Consider the following 24,391-nt stretch of genomic DNA (forward strand, 5'->3'; position numbering starts at 1 on the left):
TGTAGTGCTGCTCTCGGGTGTCTGTCCTCTCCTCCCCTCCCTCCATTCCTTCCTTCGTCTTCTGTCTCTCTTCGTTCTTTCCTCGTCCTTCTGCCTACGGGTGACTTTACACTCCCTCTTTTGTCTTTTTTTCCTTCATTCCTTCCTCTTCCTTCTGCCTATGGGTGACTCTACACTGGGTGACAAGCCTAATGGTTTCCTGTACACCAGGAAACCATTTAGTACTTTAGGTAGTAACCATATAACCAAATTATGGCGCATGGTGGTTTAGTGGGTAATTACAGCACCCCAATCGGATTGAGCTGGTGAAGGTTTATATCCAAGGAGTGGTTGGGGTTACTGCTCACGTAATGCCACTCAGGGATGAGTGAGGCTGGTTACTCTCATTGTAAATGTCAAGATCAATTTGCCTAGCCCTGGGCTTCTACGCTCCTCATGGGGTAACGTAGGATTGGATGATGGATGGATGGACTATATATTTATAAGCTTGTAGCATGTTACATAATTACATTATGATTATGTTTTGGGGGTGGAACCAGAAATACCATATAAAAACAAACACCCAAGTATTATAATACTGTACTGTAATATGGAATCCATATTACATGAATAACTGTTTCTTCCAGGAGAAAATAATGTTATTTTAATGTTCATTACAAAATTACACTGTAGGAGCATCTGTTTTTAATGGTAGCTTACCGGATTCCCGGCGATCAGTTTATTAAGTTATACTACAGCATAGTTTTATGCAATATATCCGTTATTTATTGTCTAAGCTACCTCATGATGGGTCACACAGTGGACGTTCACGTAAACTACTTCGAACAGGCAGCAAGTTCAGTTTTTAGTAGTTTGCGAAGTTCACGTATTTTTTGGTGTGGTTATAAATCCAGCTGTCCTTTGCTGGCCAATGTAATTCCATACAAAATGAGACTGGCCAAGTGTAAAACCGGTACCCGATGTCGCATAGTAGTTTGAAAATGATCACTAATAATAATATATGATTACTGCATAACCCCCCCCCCCCACCCGAATGACCACACCCAGAATCTTTTTATTTATTTTAATGTTGGGTCACCTGGAACGGATGTAAGTAAATGACACGATAGCCCACGCGGATTTGTTTAATATAACCTAGCCAGTATGAAGTTTCTTGACTCATATGATGCGTGGATGTATCAGGTAAAAGTGAGAACCTACACACACACACACACACACACAAACAGAATATATATATATATATATATATATATATATATATATATATATATATATATATAAACCCTTTCCTGCATGGATAAATTAAGTTTTCTATGCCATGACGCATCGGCTTTTCTCCCCTCCCCCCCGGCCGCGGCACTCTCCAAAAATGTGTATTCTCGGCTTATTTTCACCACCCAAACATATTTATTTTGCCACAAAACCCACATATTCCTATTCGTCGATGTTTGTTCTACACGATAAGCAAAAAAAAAAAAAAAAACACTATGTTAGGGCCCTGGGAATAAACATTTGGGAACATAGATCTAACTTCCCAGCATCATAAGTCGAATGTTTACTAATCACTCTCACATGTTATACAATCATTCGAAAGAGAATTTTATTAGCTTTCGAGTGCCAGAGGTCCCAGTTTGATTCGAGGTATGGTGTTCGAGTAATTAGCAAAAGAGTAAAACCCACTTCCAACAGACAACAGATTTTTTTATTCGGGGAGCTCTAGTGAAAAACTTTTCTCGGCAATGTTATGCTTTTATCATCCTATGCAGAATTTCACTGGTTTTCATTTGAGCCAGAACGATGATCCTTGGCCTGATAGTTTCGAGAAAAATGCAAAAAACTATGGTGTATTTTCCCACATGCTGAACCGCCGTCGGCCGCACTCACGTTATTTTCCCGAAGAGCGCCAACATTTTTATGCTTGCTAGCTATGCTTTATTTGGTTTTATACCAACAACTATTTTATATAATTACTTCTGTTTTGTTTTTAGTCCTCTCAGAAACCACACATGAACACAAAACCTATTGCTAGCAACTGAAACTGAAGCTGTACTTATTTCCCTGTCATTTGTGTTGAGGTACATGGCCCTTACCCATGCGTTAAGGTGTAGCAGATGATGTTTCCCTTACCTGAAGATGTTGCAGTGTTTACACTTTTATTTCACAGTACATAACCAAATCCATTGTTTCATGAGAAATACAGTATATTTCACCACAACGGTACATGAACGTGCTCTGTATGTCACATTTACGATACCTAAGGTATTGTAGACAATATCTTCTGACAAGCATGTGGTGCAGTGTTTACGTTCATCCACACAAGCATACGATAAACATATCATTGTAATCACATGTTTTGTTTCACACAAAAAGCATACGGAATAAGTATAACAATATGATAAAATCAAATATCCCTATAAACCTCCTCTGTTTTTCCCCTCCTGACAATGGCGTGCTGTGGCTGTAAGGCGTACGTGACTCCTGCCCTAGCCAATATTTTATCACGCACACTCGTTGCACTATAGTCCTATCTGTTGCACAATAACACTATCCACCGTATCTCAGCATAAAACAAGGACTTCATCAACACCTTAGCAAATATTCTATTCAAGACAACGCCGTGTTGTAAGGCAGTTTCCCGCCACCCCCTGCTAAACGTTTCACCATGTCCTTCCTCACTAGCTATTGCACACTATATTCACCTGACTCACTGTCACTGTTGTTCAATGGTTGAATACTCACACTGGGTGCGGGGTAGAGGTAGTGTAGTTGTTCGGACATGACGAAAACAAGGTAGGCCTAGCACAATCTTCATTGGGCCAACAGCTAATAACGGCCAGGAATGATTCACAAAAACCTAATTCCCTATTCCAAACACAAAATCTAATCACAATACAGCCTCAGTAGTAAACACAAGCACTATTGGTATAGTGGAATCCGGGATGGGGTTAAATAGAGTATGAATTAAAGGGCTAGCTGTGCGTTACCTTCTCCCTTGACAGCCACTGTGGTATTAATCAACCTATCTGGGCTGCCACATGTCTCGGGCCCCACAGTTGCCAAATCATTACTTTTGACAAGAAGTGTGGAAACTATGACGCCTCCAAAAATGATGCCAATTGGCCAAAAACTTTTTTTTCTGACGAAGGTTTTTATGCTTAAATGATGACAAATAAGTCAATGAGTATAGTCGAAGCCACACCCATACGATGACAAACACGTCACCGAGGGTGAAGGGATAAATATGGTGGGGAATTGTAAGAATTATGGTTAACAGACAGGTTGAAAAACTGTTGGAGAGTGTGGAAGAGCACTAGGTAGATAAAGGCCAGAGTATAGAGATGTGTTGATCGTATGCCTGACACTTCTCTGTATGACTGTTACCAGGTATTTTGTATTCATAAAATTTAATGATAGAAAAGATTTCTGGAGGTGACAGTACTCTAATGCATATGTATACATTTACTGATGATACTTATAACAAACATATTTTTATGCAGTATAACTAAACAACTTTAATATTATTAATAGTGTGTAATATTATTATGATGACCATGACAGTGGCGGTCAAGAGGCATCAACTGTTCAAAGAATGGTAGTCAGTGCTTCAATTAGTGATCGTTTTATTACTCCTCCCTAGCCATTAATCTCTTGCTTACACTTATTTTTAAAATCCCAACATACATAGAAAATGAAGCATAAACGTCCATCTTTTCCCCAAAGAAAATAAAAAGTTAAAAGTCATCATTGCATATGTTGTGTTGCACAAGAGTGTGATCTATATGCATCCAGAAAATAGTTTTTGAAAAAGTATTGCCAGTATTCTTGGTGATATTTTGTCTTCTTCAATTGCGGTTCAATATAGCAAAATAGCTGATAGTCACAAAAGCTGTATCCTCCTACCATATATTTGGTGACCATAACTATTGTAATATACAATGAAGGGGGATTATACCCCTCTGGATTAATAGACTGTTCCCTTAGCAGAATATGCTTGCTGTTAGCTCAGACAAGTGGAAGTATCCGATTGACGCGGTGAAAGGGTTAATTATGGTAAAGTAGTTGTCACTCCTGTTTCGATAATATTGGCAGCTGAAGAACAGGTGTTCAGGGCGCTGACGGACAGCCATGCTGTTACCTTTTGTTCTGACCACGTTATGCTGCAGTGAGGATGAAATAATATGGATATGCTTGCTGGCTGCATTCTCTGACCTTGTAAGATTGTGCTCCAGGATTTTGTGGGGGGCGAGGTTTGGGGAGCAAAAGGTGATGTATGGGGATGATGGGAGGAAAAGGGCTTGGTGTGGGATATGGGTATGTTGATGGAGATTATTAAGTATGAAAAGATTATCTGTTTGGGATTGTAGTATCAGCCCTCTGTCTCTGTCAGGGTTATTGACATACCAGGCTGATGCCTTGGAGCTGAAATCACCATCCAGGATAATGTTAGGCATAAATTGTTCTCTTGTCAATCTGAAATAATGCACAAACTGTTCCTCATCCAGTGGTAGTATACACCATGGTCTCAATGCTTTTTAAGAATGTCGTTAATCCACCACCTGTTTTCTTTTCTTGACACTCTCATGGCGTCTGTGAAGGATTATCCCGGCCATAAGTAGAAAATGATCATGTTCTTCAAGTGCTTAATGTAGCTGCCGCAACATGATGATTCGCTGTGACTGGCCAGAACACTGATCTCATACGTGGTCTTCAGGGAGATATGGATGTATACATCATGGATGCACTGATACAGATATGGACGCGGACACGGGCCCGGATCACAGAAAGATGGATGCCCGGCCTAGCTATCCAGGCATATTGGCAACATTGGAGTGAGTTTAGCAAGAAATGATCCAACAATGTCGCACTGTCATTCGGGGATAGATGAAAAATTCGGTGAATCAGACAAAAAATATAAGAAAAGCTGTGTTTTGACATTAAACCAGCAAACAGTATACCGAACCAATGTAGGCCTAACCTAACGTTAACCTACCATAATACCGTATTATGTTTGGAGGGGATGACGAAAGTCTTGAGGCATGACGTTTCCAACATAACTGGATGACCAAGTATACTAAGAAAGATCTTTTGCTTCTGGGACGACACAATAAATGCTGCGACTTCTATACTTTTGGGTCTTTTTAGCAAGTACTAGTCTACAGCTCAAAATGATTCTATGGCTTGGCTAACTTGCATACCGTCTGTTCCACGTGGCCAGACCAATCCTGTGGTCGTTGGTAAACAAACTGGGACTTAGTACTGACAGTCTTAATCTTAGATGAACTATTAACCCGTCACGTCCCGAGGTTTTCCGCACCTCCGACATCCCCCAGTCCTGAGGTATTTTCGAATTTTTTTTTTTTGGCTAAAACCTTCGCTTTTGGTGAGAAACATCGAAAATTCATAGAGAAATCGCTCACCTGAGGTTTAAAGTGCCCAATCCAGGTAGGAGTTCCTCCTTACCTGAGTGGGTTTTCTAACATGCTGGCACCAAAGGAAACGAGTTCTATGGGAGGGTAACTATTTTATCCACTCATAAATGGTATTTATTTATTTACTTGGTACGAATGTATATGTAGTATGACAGTATATTGGTTTTCAAGCAGTAATAAAGGCATTATAAGCATTGTTTCACTCACTAACTAATCACCATACCTGACCTATTTTTGCCACACTACCTGATCATTATTTCTGGCTGTTTCTTCTTCTAATGCTATGTAAACATTGTCCTCCACATTGTCATCGATTGGGGAATCACTCTGGCCCTGAATAACTTTACTAGCCAGGTCACTGGTAACAGGTCCTTTGCCAAGACAATGGCATGAGGGGGGGAGGGGGGAGGTTATGCAGTGTAAGGCATTGTCCCTGCTTGGTATCTTGTACAGGAATAGAGGAAGGTGTCCCGTGTATACATACGAAAAATCACGTGCGAAAATTGAAAATTGTGCAAATTAGGTACCTTGCAATTGCACGACGTACTGGTACGTCGCCGGGACTGGCAAATGCAAATCGTGGTGACGTACCCATATGTCTTCGGGACGGGGCGGGTTAAATCACTACTTATCTGTCAGTGACGTTTCGTGCACTGATAGTGTGGCTGCTAAAGATTCTTAAGTAAGAGTAGCATGGATCACACTCTCACTGGAGCTGGGAAAATGGCCTACTTGAACCTTGGTTAAAAAAAATTAAGAACAAATTTGAAAACAGCATAAAAAATATTTATATAACATTTATAAATATATTTAACTGTGTCTTTCAAATCCTGTATCAGGTTTAATTACAGTTGGTTTTGCAGGACCCAATCTTATTTTGGTATTACAGATGTTGCCTATTGGGCTTGAGAGATTACGTATTTAAGACTTGCTAAAGTATTTTTATTGGCTGTAAGAATAATTTTGTGGTTATGAAAAGTGATAAATCTTCAAGCTTGTTTTTGCAATTTTCTTTTATGACAGCTATTTCAAAGACATGGGGCGGATGTACTTACGCGTCCCCCTAAGAGAGAAGGGCGTCGGCGGCCTGCCGCTATGGTCCCCGTACAAGGGTTAGCATTTTGCTATATATTAACAGTTTTACCCACCATCGTACGGTGACTGTAAGGTTAAGGACGGGGGAGAACTCACTGTGTTTGGGGGAATTTTTTCCCGCTCTGCTGATGATCTCTTTGGCCAACAACAATGCAGGATTCGTCTCTGTCTAGAAGCTTCAGTCAATCATGGTGTTAGGAGACACTGAGTATTAGCTGAAGAGAACTCAAAAACAAAACAGGGGACAGGCCCTCTAACACTGTGATGAAATAAATGAAATGAATGTCATTTTGGGAAGTGAAGAGTGAGCAGAAAAAATTTCTCATAACTGTAAAATGCTTGCACAACTACTGCTGCATGCTGTGCAACAGTACTGCATTTTATCGCTATACAGTAATGTACAGTACAATCCTCTCACTACATTGTAGAAACGAATTTCTAACGTTACAGCTATACAACACTGCTACATTATTCTGACCCGATGGCACTTTGATAGGGCAAACTGGGATGGATTTAGAAATTATCTTGCTGACATTCCATGACAGTCTTTCTTCTCTAGGGATCCCAATTCTACCCAGTCCCACATTTGCGACTTAAAACTAGTTGGTATGGATTTATTCATACCAAGTCAACAGTTCACTAAAAGATCGAACTCTCCAAGATGGTTTGATGGCAACTGTGCCAGCGCAACAGCTCAAAAGTCATTAGCATATAACTCTTACTTAAAATAAAAAACATCTGAATCACTCTCCCAATTTAAAATTTCTAGAAATCATGCAAAAGCTGTAATAAATCTAACTAAATCAAACTCCCTTCAAAAGCAAGCATCAAAACTACTTAACAACCCTAATGACAATAGGATATTCTGGTCAACTCTTAATTCTTTCAATAATAACTTTAACAAGTCATCTTCCATTCGCCCACTAAAATCTTCAGACGGCAACATTGCAAATGACCTGCGTGGGGAAGCGGATATTTTTGCAAATACATTTGCCAGAAATTCCACGGTACTCGGAGAAAATGGCACAGAAAAAGATGGCATTGGAATAAATAGCACTGGGAAGAAATGGCACCGGAAAATACGTCACAAAGTGTGAAGTAGGAAAAAATGGCACACAAAATTATTTGCATATTATGGTATGAGTTTCATATACTACAATTATGAGTTATGGGTTTCGAACATTTCGCCATCGTGAAGCAACACTAAACCCAACACTAAACCAAACCTTCCTGGCGCAAGTTGTAAGGTATCAGACTAGTGGAATTTTGTCAGCTCTTTGGAACACTGCTACGTACTGTACGACTTACTACTACCATGGAGATTATCGAGAGCAATAAGGGAGGTCAGAAACTGTTACCATGGATACATGTATACCATGCAGTGGTCAAGAGCTAAAACGATTCGGTGGAGGTGCGTCAAGCGAACACTATCGTGCAAAGGGGCCTTAGTAACGTCTTTTGAAAATGAAAATCCAAAACTTGTGATGGAACACAACTATGATGGTGATGAAAGTGTTATTAACGCAGCAAAATGTAAATCTAGAATGAAAACGTTGGCTAAAACTACTCAAGATAAACCTCGTCAAATATACTCCCAAACTGCCTTAGCCATGGAAAAAGAAGCTCAGGCTCATTTCGTATCTCAAGAACACTGTAAAGGACTCATTCGGCATCACTAAAGCGCCAATGAACCTCGTGACTCTGCTACACTACAGGAACTTGTTATTTCAGGTGAATGGGCATCAACTGGTGGAGCAGAACCACAACCATTCTTGATATATGACAACAGTCCAGAGAGTGACAACCGCATCGTTGCTTTTTCTAGTGAACAAACACTGCTATTGTTAGCGAGATCTGACCTCTGATGTTGGATGGCAATTTTGCCATGGCCCCTCTTAAGTTCAAACAATTTTATGTCATTCGTGTTCCTCTGGGAGAAACTGCTGCCTCCGTTGTTTATGCATCCTGCAACACAAGACCGAAGACACGAGGAACTTTTCAAGGCAGTTCTTGATAAATGTTGGGAATAAAATACCTCGAGCCTTCAACCGTTATGCTTGACTTCGAACAAGCAACTTTAAAAGCCATCACAGCAAGTCTCGGAACAGAAGTGACCATTCGTCGTTGTTTCTTTCATTTGACACAGTCATCCTGGAGAAAAATACAAGAGTTGGAGTTGTCTACTCTCTACAAGAAAAGTGAGGAAAGTTGTTTTGTGGTATGGTTGACAGTCTAGCTTTTCTTCCTCTCGAGGATGTATCTGCTGGCATGAATTATCTAAAAAATAACACAGCTGAGGGCATGGTGCCTTTCGTCACCTACTTCGACCAGACTTACGGGAATTTATATACGTGGCCAAAGACAACAAGATGATAACGAGATCCAAACAGTTCAGCTCCGTCGCATCCCTCCTCGGTTTCCTCCAGAAATTTGGAACGTTCATGAGGCAACTATCTGAGATGAGTCTCGCACAAACAACTTATGTGAGGGATGGAACAATCGATACAGCAGGTTAGTTGAGGTTAATGAAATGTTGGTTATTGGGTATTTATAACATTCAATATTATATAATGTTTTATTTTTTATATCATTCGAAGCGTTAGGTCCTAGAGTTCCCTACAATGCCTAGGTTAGGTAATCTATCTATCTATATACCTAGGCTGCTTCCCCCAAGGAAAGGGAGGTAGCCGAGACAGGACGACACACTCTCCATTAACTCATCCATTCAAACCCATTCATTCACATCTTAGCCCCAAAGGGGAGAACGGACAGATCCTCACCGCACCACACCGCACAAGGGTCAACTGCAATGCAATCAGTGACATCCGCAGCAGGGCCCGACAGCAGAACTGGTTTACCCCTGCCACATCATAACAGACCCATCCCCTTACCCACACCTGACCTGACTAGCTGATCAGACCAAATGCGGGAGAATATCCCCTCAGGGCTGCGTCATCACTTATTCATTCACAACTTCTCTCCATTTATTTCTGTCACGCACAGCCACTCTTCCTTGCTCAACAGACATCCCTCTCGCATCCAGCGCTCTGTTCACACTGTCCATCCATCCTATTCGTGGTCTTCCTCTCAGCCTTACACCTCTCACATCAGATCTAGTTATCTTTTTCACCAATCGCTCATTATCCATTCTCTCCATATGCCCAAACCATCGCAACACCCTCTGCTCAACTCTACCAGCCATCTCCCGAACAACTCCAGTTCTTCACACTTCATCATTTCGCACCTGATCCATACGTGTCACTCCATACATACTCCTCAGACACCTCATCTCCATTACATTCAAACTTTTCCTCTCTGCTACACCCATATTCCATGTTTCAGCCCCATATAATAGATTGTTTTTTTATGGTTTATACGATTCAAATTATTAACTTTTACCTAGATTAATGCTCCATGGGACAAACAATAATAATTTTGATCTGATGTGAGAGGTGTAAGGCTGAGAGGAAGACCACGAATAGGATGGATGGACAGTGTGAAGAGAGCACTGGATGCAAGAGGGATGTCTGTTGAGCAAGGAAGAGTGGCTGTGCGTGACAGAAATGGAGAGAAATTGTGAATGAATAAGTGATGACGCAGCCCTGAGGGGATATTCTCCCGCATTTGGTCTGATCAGCTAGTCAGGTCAGGTGCGGATAAGGGGATGGGTCTGTTATGATGTGGCAGGGGTAAACCAGCTCTGCTGTCGGGCCCTGCTGCGGATGTCACTGATTGCATTGCGCAGTTGACCCTTGTGCGGTGTGGTGCGGTGAGGATCTGTCTGTTCTCCCCTTGGGGCTAAGATGCGAATGAATGGGTTTGAATGGATGAGTAAATGGGGAGTGTGTCGTCCTGTCTCGGCTATCTCCCTTTCCTTGGGGGAAGCAGCCTAGGTATATAGATAGATAGATTTTGCTAGGTTGGTTGGTCACAGTCACCCAACGATATGGCGTGCTATCCAGTGGATCCAAGCTGACCAAGCTACTGTAGCTACTCAGATCCTGCAAGAATCTCGTGGTGAACCTTTCAAGAAATGCCAGAAAAGAATATACGAGAATCTTCAGACAAGAATGAAGAACCTCTGCTTAGACCGCCGGGCTGGTTGTAAATCAGTTGAGGAGTTTCTTCAGGGAGCTGGCTACAACATTCGCTGGAAATCTTAAAATTGTAGACATTGTAACAAATAAACCATGATTGTCGTTAATTTATGCCCAGATTAACTGTAGACATTTTAACAAATAAATCAAGATTTGTCGTTAATTTATGCCCAGATTAACTGTAGACATTTTAACAAATAAACCATGATTTGTCGTTAATTTATGCCCAGATTAACTGTAGACATATTAACAAATAAACCAAGATCAATTGTTCATTTATGCCCAGATTAACTGTAGACATTTTAACAAAGAAACCAAGATCAATTGTTCATTTATGCCCTGATTAACTGTAGACATTATAACAAATAAACGAAGATCAATTGTTGTTCATTTATGTCCAGATTAACTGTACAGCAATAAATAGTTTAGCTGATTGATTCTCGTTGTGCCGTTTTTTCCTACCCAGAAGAATATGCCATTTTTTCTTGTGCCATTCTTTCCTACATTCAATTCCACCATAGAGGATGCCAGCCAGAATGTCCCGGTGCTAGAACTTCACTCTCCCGACATTGCCCCACTTAAAATACAGACAAGATACGTAAAATCCATCCTAGACAATTTACATACCAACAAAGCTCCAGGCCTAGTTGGAATTCTGTTAATTGTTTTGATAAGTGTTCCCCTGAACTTGCCCCTGTTCTAGCTAAATTATTCAGACTATGCATACGTACTTTTTCATTCCCAAATTCATGGAAAGAAGCCAATATCCACCCAGTTCCGAAGAAAGGAAGTTCCTCTCACCCCTCTGATTACAGACCAATAGCTGTCACATCTCTTGGTAAGGCACTGGAAACTTTAATTAATAAGCACATTGTTAAACATCTTGAATCTAACAACTTAATTAGTGATAGAAAATATGGTTTTTGCCACAAAAGATCTGCCATTGACATACTCAATCTCCTAACTCGTACCATACATCAATCAATTGACCTACATAGAGAAACACGCACAGTAGCCCTTGATATTTCTAAAGCTCTCGACAGAGTATGGCACCGTTCACTGCTGTCCAAACTCCCTTGCTATGGACTAACGTCTTTTGTTCCTTTGGTTTCTTCATATCTTAGTGACAGGAAAATAAGAGTAAAAGTAGATGAAGTATAATTTTCCAATTTCCACTCATTTAATGCCGGTTTGCCGCAGGGATCAGTTCTGGCGCCAACCCAATTCTTGGTTCATATTAATGATCTCTTATCTGTCACCCACAATCCCATCCACTCATATGCAGATGACTCAACACTACATAGTTCATTCACACTCAGACATCCATTTACAGAGTCTAACAACTCTACCTCTCAACTCAGTACAGCCATATCCATAAATCAAGACCTAGGATCAGTGAATGGGGACAAAACAACCTTGTCTCATTTACTGCTAATAAAACCAAATATATACAATTTACTAACAGACAGATATTGCCAGATTCGTACATTACCTCCAGTGCTACTAATGTTCCCATCTCCAAAAGTATTGAAATTCTCGGCGTCTCACTTAACAATGCCCTCAGCTAGACCTCTCATGTTAGATCACTTGCTAAAACCGCCTCAAAGAAACTTGGATTATTGTACAGATTCCGTAACTTCTTCACTGACGAGCAGTTAGCTATAATTTAAAAGTCATGTGCGCTCTCAGCTTGAATATTGCTCACCCTTGTGGAATGGATGTGGAGAGGTTGCATTAAAACAAACAGACAAAATTCAGAACAAAGCTGTTAGAATTATTAACAACCCTGCCACTACAAACAAACTACCTTCCCTACAAGTAAGAAGAAACGTTGCCTCCCTTGCATTATTTTATAGATATTTTTATGGCAAATGCTCAGACGAAGTTGCGTCCATGGTGCCACCTCTCCATGCCTTCCCTCGTGCTACATGGGCATCTGGTAACGCTCATGACTGAATTGTCACTCAGCCATATTACAGAACTTCTGCCTATCAGAATTCTTTCATTCCCCGAACTGCACTTCTCTGTAACTCGCTTCCCCAGAGTTGTTTCCCTCCAAACTTCAACCTGTTGAAGTCTGTTACAGATATTTTATGAACAGAGGACTCCAGTAATCTGGTGTATGGATTATTATTTTTTTATTCATTGTTTTTCCTTCCTCTATTCTGTTATTAAAAAAAAAAAAAAATCAAGACAATGCTGTAAAACACTACATTATATGCAGAGCAAAAGCCCCAGCTAGGAATATAAATTTGTGTATTGTTTCTGTTACTAGTTTAACAGCAATCTATCCTGAGCTTGAAATAACTAAACCTCTATTATACCGACCCTATCCGAAGCTGACTGAACAACCTAACCTAAGCTAACTAAACTTTACCAAATGTAACCAAACAACCTATCCTTACCTAACTGAACACCCTAACCTTACCTAACCAAACAACCTAACCTTACCTAACTGAACACCCTAACCTTACCTAACCAAACAACCAAACCTTACCTAACTGAACACCCTAACCTTACTGAACTGAACACCCTAACCTTACCTAACCATACAACCTAACCTTACCTAACTGAACACCCTAACCTTACCTAACCAAACAACCAAACCTTACCTAACTGAACACCCTAACCTTACCTAACTGGACACCCTAACCTTACCTAACCAAACCTTATCTAACTGAACACCCTAACCTTACCTAACTAAACACCCTAACCTTATCTAACTAAACAACCTAACCGTACCTACCTGAACACCCTAACCTTACCTAACCAAACAACCAAACCTTACCTAACTGAACACCCTAACCTTACCTAACCAAACAACCAAACCTTACCTAACTGAACACCCTAACCTTACCTAACTGAACACCCTAACCTTACCTAACTAAACACCCTAACCTTACCTAACTGAACACCCTAACCTTACCTAACTGAACACCCTAACCTTACCTAACTGAACACCCTAACCTTATCTAACCAAACAACCAAACCTTACCTAACTGAACACCCTAACCTTACCTAACTGAACACCCTAACCTTACCTAACTGAACACCCTAACCTTACCTAACTGAACACCCTAACCTTACCTAACTGAACACCCTAACCTTACCTAACTGAACACCCTAACCTTACCTAACTGAACACCCTAACCTTATCTAACCAAACAACCAAACCTTACCTAACTGAACACCCTAACCTTACCTAACTGAACACCCTAACCTTACCTAACTGAACACCCTAACTTTACCTAACTAAACACCAGGCTTGGAGTAATTGTAATTGTGATTTAATTGAAATATAATTAATTACACATTTTTAAGATAATTGTAATTGTAATTGTAATTCGTTATTTCTAATGATGGGTAACTATAATTGTAATAGTGTTTTTAAGTAATATAGTAATTGTATTTGTAATTGTAATTGAGCATTTAGGAGAAGAGCAATTATAATTACATCACACAAATACTTTGATAAACGTATATAGTATGATATACTGAACAGAGAGAGAGAGAGAGAGAGAGAGAGAGAGAGAGAAGGGTGGATTTGCTCTGAAGTAAACATGTTACACGAGACAGTATTATCAGATGATACTAAAAAAATATATATATATAAACATAAATGTTTTGAGTAATCTGCAATTTGTTATTTTTGTTTACCTGTGTATAAGTAATTGAAATATAATTGAACACAAACTAGGTTGTAATTGTAATTGCAATTATAATTTGGAAGTATTAAAACTGAGTAATTGTAATTGTAATTGTATTTGTCATTTTTTTCCTTCCCTGTAATTGTATTTGTAATTGTAATGTAATAATGGGCAAGTAATTCTAATTGTAATTGTAACTGACTGAAAGCATATGTAATTACTCCAAGCCTGCTGAACACCCTAACCTTACCTAACCAAACAACCTAACTTTACCTAACTAAACACCCTAACTTTACCTAACCAAACAACCTAACCTTACCTAACCAAACAACCTATCCTTACCTAACTGAACACCCTAACCTTAACTAACCAAACAACCTAATCTTACCTAACTGAACACCCTAACCTTAACTAACCAAACAACCTATCCTTACCTAACTGAACACCCTAACCTTAACTAACCAAACAACCTATCCTTACCTAACTGAACACCCTAACCTTAACTAACCAAACAACCTAATCTTACCTAACTGAACACTCTAACCTTACCTAACTAAACCTTATCTAACTGAACACCCTAACCTTACCTAACTAAACACCCTAACCTTACCTAACTAAACAACCTAACCGTACCTAACTAAACAACCTAACCGTACCTAACTAAACAACCTAACCGTACCTAACTAAACAACCAAACCTTACCTACCTGAACACCTTAACCTTACCTAACCAAACAACCAAACCTTACCTAACTGAACACCCTAACCTTACCTAACTGAATACCCTAACCTTACCTAACCAAACAACCAAACCTTACCTAACTGAACACCCTAACCTTACCTAACTGAACACCTTAACCTTACCTAACCAAACAACCAAACCTTACCTAACTGAACATCCTAACCTTACCTAACCAGACAACCAAACCTTACCTAACTAAACACCCTAACCTTACCTAACCAAACAACCAAACCTTACCTAACTGAACATCCTAACCTTACCTAACTGAACACCCTAACCTTACCTAACTAAACACCAGGCTTGGAGTAATTGTAATTGTAATTTAATTGAAATATAATTAATTATACATTTTAAGATAATTGTAATTGTAATTGTAATTCGTTATTTCTAATGATGTGTAACTATAATTATAATAGTGTTTTTAAGTAATATAGTAATTGTATTTGTAATTGTAATTGAGCATTTAGGAGAAGAACAATTATAATTACATCACACAAATACTTTGATAAACGTATATATATTATGATATACTGAACAGAGAGAGAGAGAGAGAGAGAGAGAGAGAGAAGGGTGGATTTGCTCTGAAGTAAACATGTTACACGAGACAGTATTATCAGATGATACTAAAAAATATATATATATAAACATAAATGTTTTGAGTAATCTGCAATTTGTCATTTTTGTTTACCTGTGTATAAGTAACTGAAATATAATTGAACACAAACTAGGTTGTAATTGTAATTCCAATTGTAATTTGGAGGTGTTAAAACTTAGTAATTGTAATTGTAATTGTATTTGTCATTTTTTTTTCCTTCCCTGTAATTGTATTTGTAACTAATGTAATAATGGGCAAGTAATTCTAATTGTAATTGTAATTGACTGAAAGCATATGTAATTACTCCAAGCCTGCTGAACACCCTAACCTTACCTAACCAAACAACCTAACTTTACCTAACTAAACACCCTAACTTTACCTAACCAAACAACCTAACCTTACCTAACTGAACACCCTAACCATACCTAACCAAACTCCTTACCTAACTGAACACCCTAACCTTACCTAACCAAACAACCAAACCTTACCTAACTGAACACCCTAACCTTACCTAACCAAACAACCTAACCTTACCTAACTGAACACCCTAACCTTACCTAACCAAACAACCAAACCTTACCTAACTTAACATCCTAACCTTACCTAACCAAACAACCAAACCTTACCTAACTGAACACCCTAACCTTACCTAACCAAACAACCAAACCTTACCTAACTTAACATCCTAACCTTACCTAACCAAACAACCAAACCTTACCTAACTGAACACCCTAACCTTACCGAACTGAACACCCTAACCTTACCTAACTGAACACCCTAACCTTACCTAACCAAACAACCAAACCTTATCTAACTGAACATCCTAACCTTACCTAACTGAACACCCTAACCTTACCTAACTGAACACCCTAACCTTACCTAACCAAACAACCAAACATTACCTAACTGAACATCCTAACCTTACCTAACCAAACAACCTAACCTTACCTAACTGAACACCTTAACCTTACCTAACCAGACAATCTGACCTTATCTAAATGATAACCTAAACTAACCTAACTGAAGAACCTAATACAGTATCAAATCTAATGACAACCTAACCAAACATTACCTAACTGAGGAACCTAACCAAAGCTAACTGAACAACCTAATATTACCTTACAAGCTAACTTTAAATAGGCTACCCAAATTTAACCTTAACCTTGACCAGAGGATCTCAGATTATTCTTGGTCATTCTCCACTTTTGCCAGTAAATTTCTGATGAATTCTCAAACTCCCAAAGGAGGAATTCCATCCCCCCTTACGGATTATTTTAGATAATAATAGACTCTAGACATATTTTAAAATGTACTGAAGTGAAATTTAGTGGTCTTAAGGAAATTTTTAGTATGTTCTGGGAATGTTATAAAGATTTTGTATTTTTATGTTGCATGATAATTATTGAAGGACCCAAATTTTGTCCTAACTCTTAAAAATCACAAATCAAAAGTAAGAAACCCATCAAACATGTATCCAGCACATGAAGGGCTATCATGGCCGTTTTGGCTTTTTACAATTATTCTCCCTTTGTAATGTTCAAATTCCCCGTTCTTCCTTGCCCAAACTTAAACTAACTTACCCTAACCCAACATTAACCTAAACTAAAATTTACCCTCATCATCATCATCATCTCTTTCATCCTATTCCCACATTCAAACTGGGGTTAGACATGCGATGGCTTTTCTCCACTGCTTCCTATCCTAGATTAAATCTTCTCCAATACCCAGTCTTATTTACCCTAAGCTAACAGATTTACCTAAACTTAACCTACTGTAATCCAAAAATAAACTAACCTGACCTGAACTACCCACTGAACCCGTTACAAAAGTCTGACCTGAAAGGAACCAAATATTATACTAACCTAACCTAACCTATGTGGTAGGTGGTGGCGACCACCATCCATTCACTTGATGTAGTGCTGCCTACTTCTTTAGCCTTTATCATTCTTTTTCTGTGCCTGCCCTCCACCCTTCCTATTTCTCCCATCTTTCCTGTCACTTCTTATTGTTTTTCTTTCCTGTACAGATGGCTTTACATTGAGTGACAAGCCAAATGGTTTCCTGTAAGCCAAAAAACCATTTACAGCGCTGGGTGGTACCCATATAACCAAACCATACGTGCTCCCAACGTGTCAACAAGTGGGTGTGTGGAAAGTTAGTGCCCCTCCCCGTAAAACAAATAACTCAAAAGTCAAATGGCCACCCCTTACGGGATTATGGCATCTGGGAATAAATAGATAGTTAACCTAACCTATATCTTAAATTAACTTTATGTAACCCAACAGTAACCTAACCTTATAGCCTAAGTTAAACTAAGCTAACCTTGCCAAAACTCAGACCAAAAATAAAGAAAACTTATCTAACAAGAAGTAACTCAATCTAAACTTTAATCTAACTAAACCTTGATCTTAAAATAACATATCTTCAAACTATTTTAAGGTGGGGCTTTTGCTCAAGGGGCTTGACCTATTAGGCTATTCTCCTAGGAGCTTTTGTCCTGACAGTGTACATTACTGAACAACACGACACACTATACTACTGTACAGCATTACACCATACATTATTACACAGTAATATTACTGAATACAGTACTACTGTAGGCTGTAACACTGCGGCACACTGTAACTTTGTATTAAAATACTGTACCGTACAATACTAATGTACACATATAATACAGTACAGCAGAACACTACCCTAATACTGAAACTACTAATTTGCACTACTGTACAATAAGCCAAACTGTATAGTGTTGTAAAGCACCTCTATAGACTGCCTAATATCGTGAAATAGCCTGTTTACGTAAGAGAGAGTGCCTAATTCGGTGTATTTCCTGGTGGCTGAAAGGTACGAGACGGGGAGAGAAATGTTCCCCCGAACTAGATCGTACTAGGTCATATAGCCCTGCTAGGTGACACAAAGGCTCTACTCCTCCCAGCATAGCAGCTAACCGGGCGTGGCTCGAACTCACGACCCCCCGGTCCCGAGTCCGACGCTCTACCGCTGTGCCACCCTGCCCTCGAAAGGTACGGGAAACACTGTGGTTCAAAAACACCATTCCCTACTACTGTCAGACGACCGCCATTCGCGTAGGAACCTGTCACGGTCCAGCTCACTAATTTCACGTTACAGGCCCACAAAGTAATGACAGGTTGTATTATTTACAGTCTTATGGGTTATTGCAGAACCGAAGGTAGAGAACTTCACTAGCAAGGGCAGAAAGTGGTTATATGATTGCTAGTGATAGAAAACTGAGACTGAAGTAAGAAGGTAGAATTTGCCATTCCTGCAAAACTGAAAATGGGACAAGTTTACATACTTTAGTTTAAATTGATGCTTATTTGGATCTCCTAGGCATCTAGAGTGGACAGGTAAGTAATGTACTTTTTCCTGGAGTAGGTTAAGTTTGTACAATGTGTACAAAATGTGGAAATCGCGAATTAAAAGCTGACATTACGGTCCCTGCCTAGGCAGAACCCGAGCATTTTGGTCGCCTCAGGCCTGTCCTGACCTGAGGGGACCATAATTTTTTCTATCATACTTCCTAATAGTATGCTTTTTTCTCAAAGTAAGCTCATGTTTGTGTAAAACAATTGGTTTTTAGAGTGACAAGCTTTTCCCAAGGCAGCAGGAGGATGAAGAATGAGATCAAATGTTCGTGACACGGATTCTAAGATTGAACTCGTTTCAGTCAACAAAGTAGGAAACTTTGAAACGCGGTTCTTCGAAGTGGCAAATAATACGTTTTTACACGGGTGTATTGCATATTTGCTGTTGTGCTAGCAGCTTCAGACGTTTAACAAGGTAAGGAAGCAAGCCTGTACCTGCAAATGTTTATAAATTACAGTGGGGAGGAAAAGGATACCAATATCTTGACCTCGCAGTTCAGTTACCTAAATATGTATTGTCCAAGACCAGATTTGTTGTTTAGGACTGGTGTATATATTTATTTTTTAAGTTGTAGGACGAAACAGAGTTTGCCTCATGCTTCCCCCCCCCTACAACATTAACCACCATCTCGTTCAAACCTAACCTTCAGAAAATAGAAATCATACCATCTCGAAGGTTGTTCAGCGTCCATAGTATCATGAATAGGATTGAATAAATCAACACTAATAAGGGTAATTTTGTGCCAGAAAGGATGTTTAAGATGGCACGTGTCTGCAGTGCCCTTGAGGATTTGTAAACAAAGACCACTTTAACCTTGACTCCCCGTGGCCGTGCCTCCGGAAGTTAACGTGACTCCCTGGCCGGCAGCAGCACCATTTTTTCAAATTTCAAAAATAGGTTATTTTTGCCAAATTGAAGAGAAACGTCTGGCGCACCTGGCAATTTAATTTTTAGCGTCCTAAATCCAGATTAACAAAGAAAAAACTTGAAATCAAGAGATAAGGCTAGATATATCATCACAAGTTGAATTACTTGCAGTTGAGAGTAGCACATCTGAAAGAGAAATAATTGTGTCAGTTTTATATTGTAATGGCACAAGAGTGAAACCATGGGAGAGTCGTGTAAGTTAAGGCTTTAGCACATAAGTTATACATATTTGAAAGTCATGTAAGTTAAGACTTTAGTACGTAAGCTATACATATTTGAAAGTCATGTAAGTTAAGACTTTAGTACGTAAGCTATACATTTGTATTTACCTTAATCCATTCTAGGCTTAAGATATAGAAACATGCTTGTACCTAGTAGTTAATACATGTTCTTTTTATTAATATTTCAATAGCTGTAAGATCGTAAATCTCATTTATGCTGTGCTAGTCCTTAAGAATATTTGTACATGTTGTAGGTGAATTTTTCTGGGAGCATACGTTGGGTATTTGAGTGGCGTATCGTCTGTACTCATTTTCTATTAACTCAGGCACGGTCACGCGATTCGCGTGACGTGGCATGCATTGTGAAAAGGCACATTCATGCGAATCGCGTGGTTTAAACAGAAAAATATTCGTCAGAGAAAAAGTTATAGGCCGATTTGCATGATTTTTGAATGAGTGATAGCGCCGCCAATGCTCTCTGGAGGTAAGTCATTGGCAACACTGCGTCGCTTCATCTACCTCAACCCGCTCCCTCCAACCTCAGTCATTGTCAAGCAGTCAGGCAGTGGGTGTGACAACTCGCGGTTCCCTTTAAATCTTCCATTATTTTCCCCCTCTCGCCCGAAGCAAAGGCCCCTATTGACTCAGTGTGATAATACATTGTATGTGAACATATAGTGACGTGATATTGTCGATGGAACATACATATATGTGTTGAAAAGGAATAATGGCAGTTAGGAATCGTTGGCCCTTGGAGACAGACGCATGGTCAGTGTAGCGGGGTTTTAACACTCTGCCCCCCCGTAGGCCATATGGCGTGAGTTGAAATATGTAAATAAATGAAGCCAAAGCCTAAATATATATTGTGTGAAAGGTACTGTGGATGGCATGGTGAAATTATGGAGCCAGCAAGTGTTACGGACAGCGTAGGGGCAACCCGGAAGTCGGGAGGGGAGAATTGTAGCGGTGTTTTATGGCTTGAATTATTGTGATTCTGATCGTATAAATGCGTATGAAATTGTATGAAATATACGTAAAACATGCTGTAAATGCATATGGAATTATATGAAATATACGTAAAACATGCTACGAGTTTCCGTGAATGAGTGTGGTGTGTGCCCAAAATAGCGTTGCCTCATACTCTCAGGGATAAAATGACAGTATAATGCAGTCACGAGCGGATTATTTGCCGAGGTTGTGGTTGATGCATTGTTTTAGTAATGTATTTGTGTCTGATATCGTGTGAAATGCACGTGAAATGTGCTGTATGTGCTCGTGAATGCATAAAAGTTAGGGTGTGTAATGCAGGTTAGCAATAGTTTAGCGTCAGGTGTGAAGGGGAAGGTATGGACGGCTACGAACACGTGATGTAATTGCGCAGGTATTGTACATTGATGTGACATGTAGTAATAACGTATGCTTATTATATAATGTACGTGAAGTGTGCAGTGAGTGTTAGTGTACGTGCGTATCCTTGATTAGCGATAGTTCAGAGACAGGTGAGTTAGGCAAGGTATCGACGCCTCTGAATGCCGGAGGTAATTGCACAGGTAATGTACATTGATGTGACCTTTAGTAATAACATGCTTATTATATAATGTACGTGAACTGTGCCGCGAGTGTTATAGTACTCTCACAGCAAGAATTCTGTTCAGGGTGTGAGAGAATGTGGAAATTCCCCAAGTGCAACATTGTAATTTTGACCACCAATTTTAGGATTATCACTTTGTCTCCCGGTTCACCACCATCCCACCTGCTTCTCTCTCTCTCTCTCTCTCTCTCTCTCTCTCTATATATATATATATATATATATATATATTATATATTACTGGAAGCGACTCACCAATTATCGGATTATGACTTCCTACCTACCCACATCCCACGTTTCTCTCTCTCTCTCTCTCTCTCTCTCTCTCTCTCTCTCTCTATATATATATATATATATATATATATATATATATATATATATACATATATATATATTTATAATCCTAAAAAGTGACACTCAATGTACTATATAGCTTCCTTTACTATATACAGAAAATATAAAACACAATTTCAAATAGCACATAGATGGGAAATAAGAGAGAGAGAGGCCTGTGTTGATTTGGCAGTATGTCTACAGGTGATTCACCACGTGGGACACAGCCTGAACAGACTTCTTCCTGGGAAAGGACTATAGTGTACGTGCGTATCGTTGATTAGCGATAGTTCAGAGACAGGTGAACTTGGCAAGGTATTATGTACGTGAAGTGTGCAGCAAGTGTTAGTGTACGTGCGTATCCTTGATTAGCGATAGTTTAGAGGAACATGTGCTGGGAAAGGTAAGGACACCAAGGAACCAGGGACGTCAGTGGACAGGTACTGTTCCTTGCAACGCTGGGCAACCAAGGACGTCGGTGGACAGGTACTGTACCTTGCAACGCTGGGCAACCAAGGACGTCGGTGGACAGGTACTGTACCTTGCAACGCCGGGCAACCAAGGACGTCGTTGGACAAGGTACTGTACCTTGCAAAGACAATTCTTCACATATATATTTTCTGCATACAATGCTTGTGATATGTCCCACGAGTGTTCATGGCAAATATTGTACCATGTGTTGGGTGAATTTTGGGGGAAGTTGGGAAAATATTTATATATATATAATTTTTGTGGAAAATATGTATATACCGGTATATATATATATATATATATATATATATATATATATATATATATATATAGGCTAGAGAGAGAGAGAGAGAGAGAGAGAGAGAGAGAGGGGGTGTTATTCATGGGTGGGATGAAAGTGAGGGGAAGGCGGGCATAGGAAGTAAAAAAAAAAATATATAGTCTCTCTCTCTCTCTCTCTCTCTCTCTCTCTATATATATATATATATATATATAGGCCTCTCTCTCTCTCTCTCTCTCTCTCTCTCTCTATATATATATATATATATATATAGGCCTCTCTCTCTCTCTCTCTCTCTCTCTCTATATATATATATATATATGTGTGTGTGTGTGTGTGCGTGTGTGTGTGTTTTTGGAGTATATCGTAGTTGGTGGGAACCTTAGGAGAAGGAGGGCCGAAAACCTAGAAAGAAAAAAAAAATTATAGTAAAGAAGGAAAAAAAATATATATAGGCCTATATATATATATATATATATATATATATATATATATATAATATTTTCTTGGAGTATATCGTAGTTGGGGGTAACCTTAGGAGAAGGAGGGCCGAGAACATTGGAAATATATATATATATATATATATATATATATATATATATATATTATATATATATATATATATATATATATATATATATATATATATATATATTATATATATATATATATATATATATATATTTTATATATATATATATATATATTTTATATATATATATATATATAAATATATATATATATATATATATATATATTTATATGGCACACACCCACGGACGACAATGAACAGTTATGAGAGCATGAAAAGACACTGAACATGTGAAATGTTCGTATATGGTGCAGCGATTGGTCCTTTGGAAACATATAACATCACCTGTGTACTGATAATCGTAGTGGAAGGTGTTGCGTGAGGGTTAATATCTCTTGTTTTACAGCACAGAACCTAAAAAGACATTGTACTTATTTTGAAAATAACTGCCAGGATCAACATCACGCCATGGAAAAGAAGGGACTATCATCCGAGGAGTGGCAGAAGGTTCTGTTCGAGGAGGAGACAACAAGCGAGGAGGATGGAGATTAGCGGTGCTTCAAGTGAGGAGGACTGGGTTGAGATAGAGGAGCACACCCCTCAGGCGTCTGGACCACCATGCCTGCCAACACTGGAGCGGACGCCAACACCACCAGTGTCCGGAGTTTCAACCCAGCCATTGTCCCCACTTGAAGAACAGGCATCGTCTCCTCTGGGACCTCTCGGACCGAGAACGATCGCTGTCTCTCCTTCTCTTGCCTCCAGTTACCCCTTGGCCGGCCCGACGTCCCCGGCAGGGCCGAGTTTTGTGACACTGGCACCTGCACGCAGTGCAGTTTCTGCACTGGAACTGGTGCAGGATGCGACTGTGTCATCCTCCCCTGGCCGGGCCGCAAGAGGAGACACCATCACTGCCCCCGATGAGGAGACAGTGTCATCGTCCTCGTCATCATCACCCCCTTCACCTCCATGAGGACGCCGCGGTCCTCAGCGTGGCCATGGAGGCCGGCCAAGGGGTCGCCGAGGAGGCACGAGGGTGTCGGAACCC

At 39.6% G+C, this 24,391-nt stretch overlaps 1 pseudogene; it reads left to right on the forward strand.

Moving 5' to 3' along the window:
- Positions 1-7,839: 7,839 nt before the first annotated feature.
- Positions 7,840-10,687, forward strand: LOC145410457 (uncharacterized; annotated as a pseudogene).
- Positions 10,688-24,391: the final 13,704 nt, after the last annotated feature.

The sequence above is a fragment of the Coenobita brevimanus genome, chromosome 85, assembly GCF_032717465.1.
Source record: "Coenobita brevimanus isolate Jiangsu-jjx chromosome 85, ASM3271746v2, whole genome shotgun sequence".
In the NCBI taxonomy this organism is placed as follows: domain Eukaryota; kingdom Metazoa; phylum Arthropoda; class Malacostraca; order Decapoda; family Coenobitidae; genus Coenobita; species Coenobita brevimanus.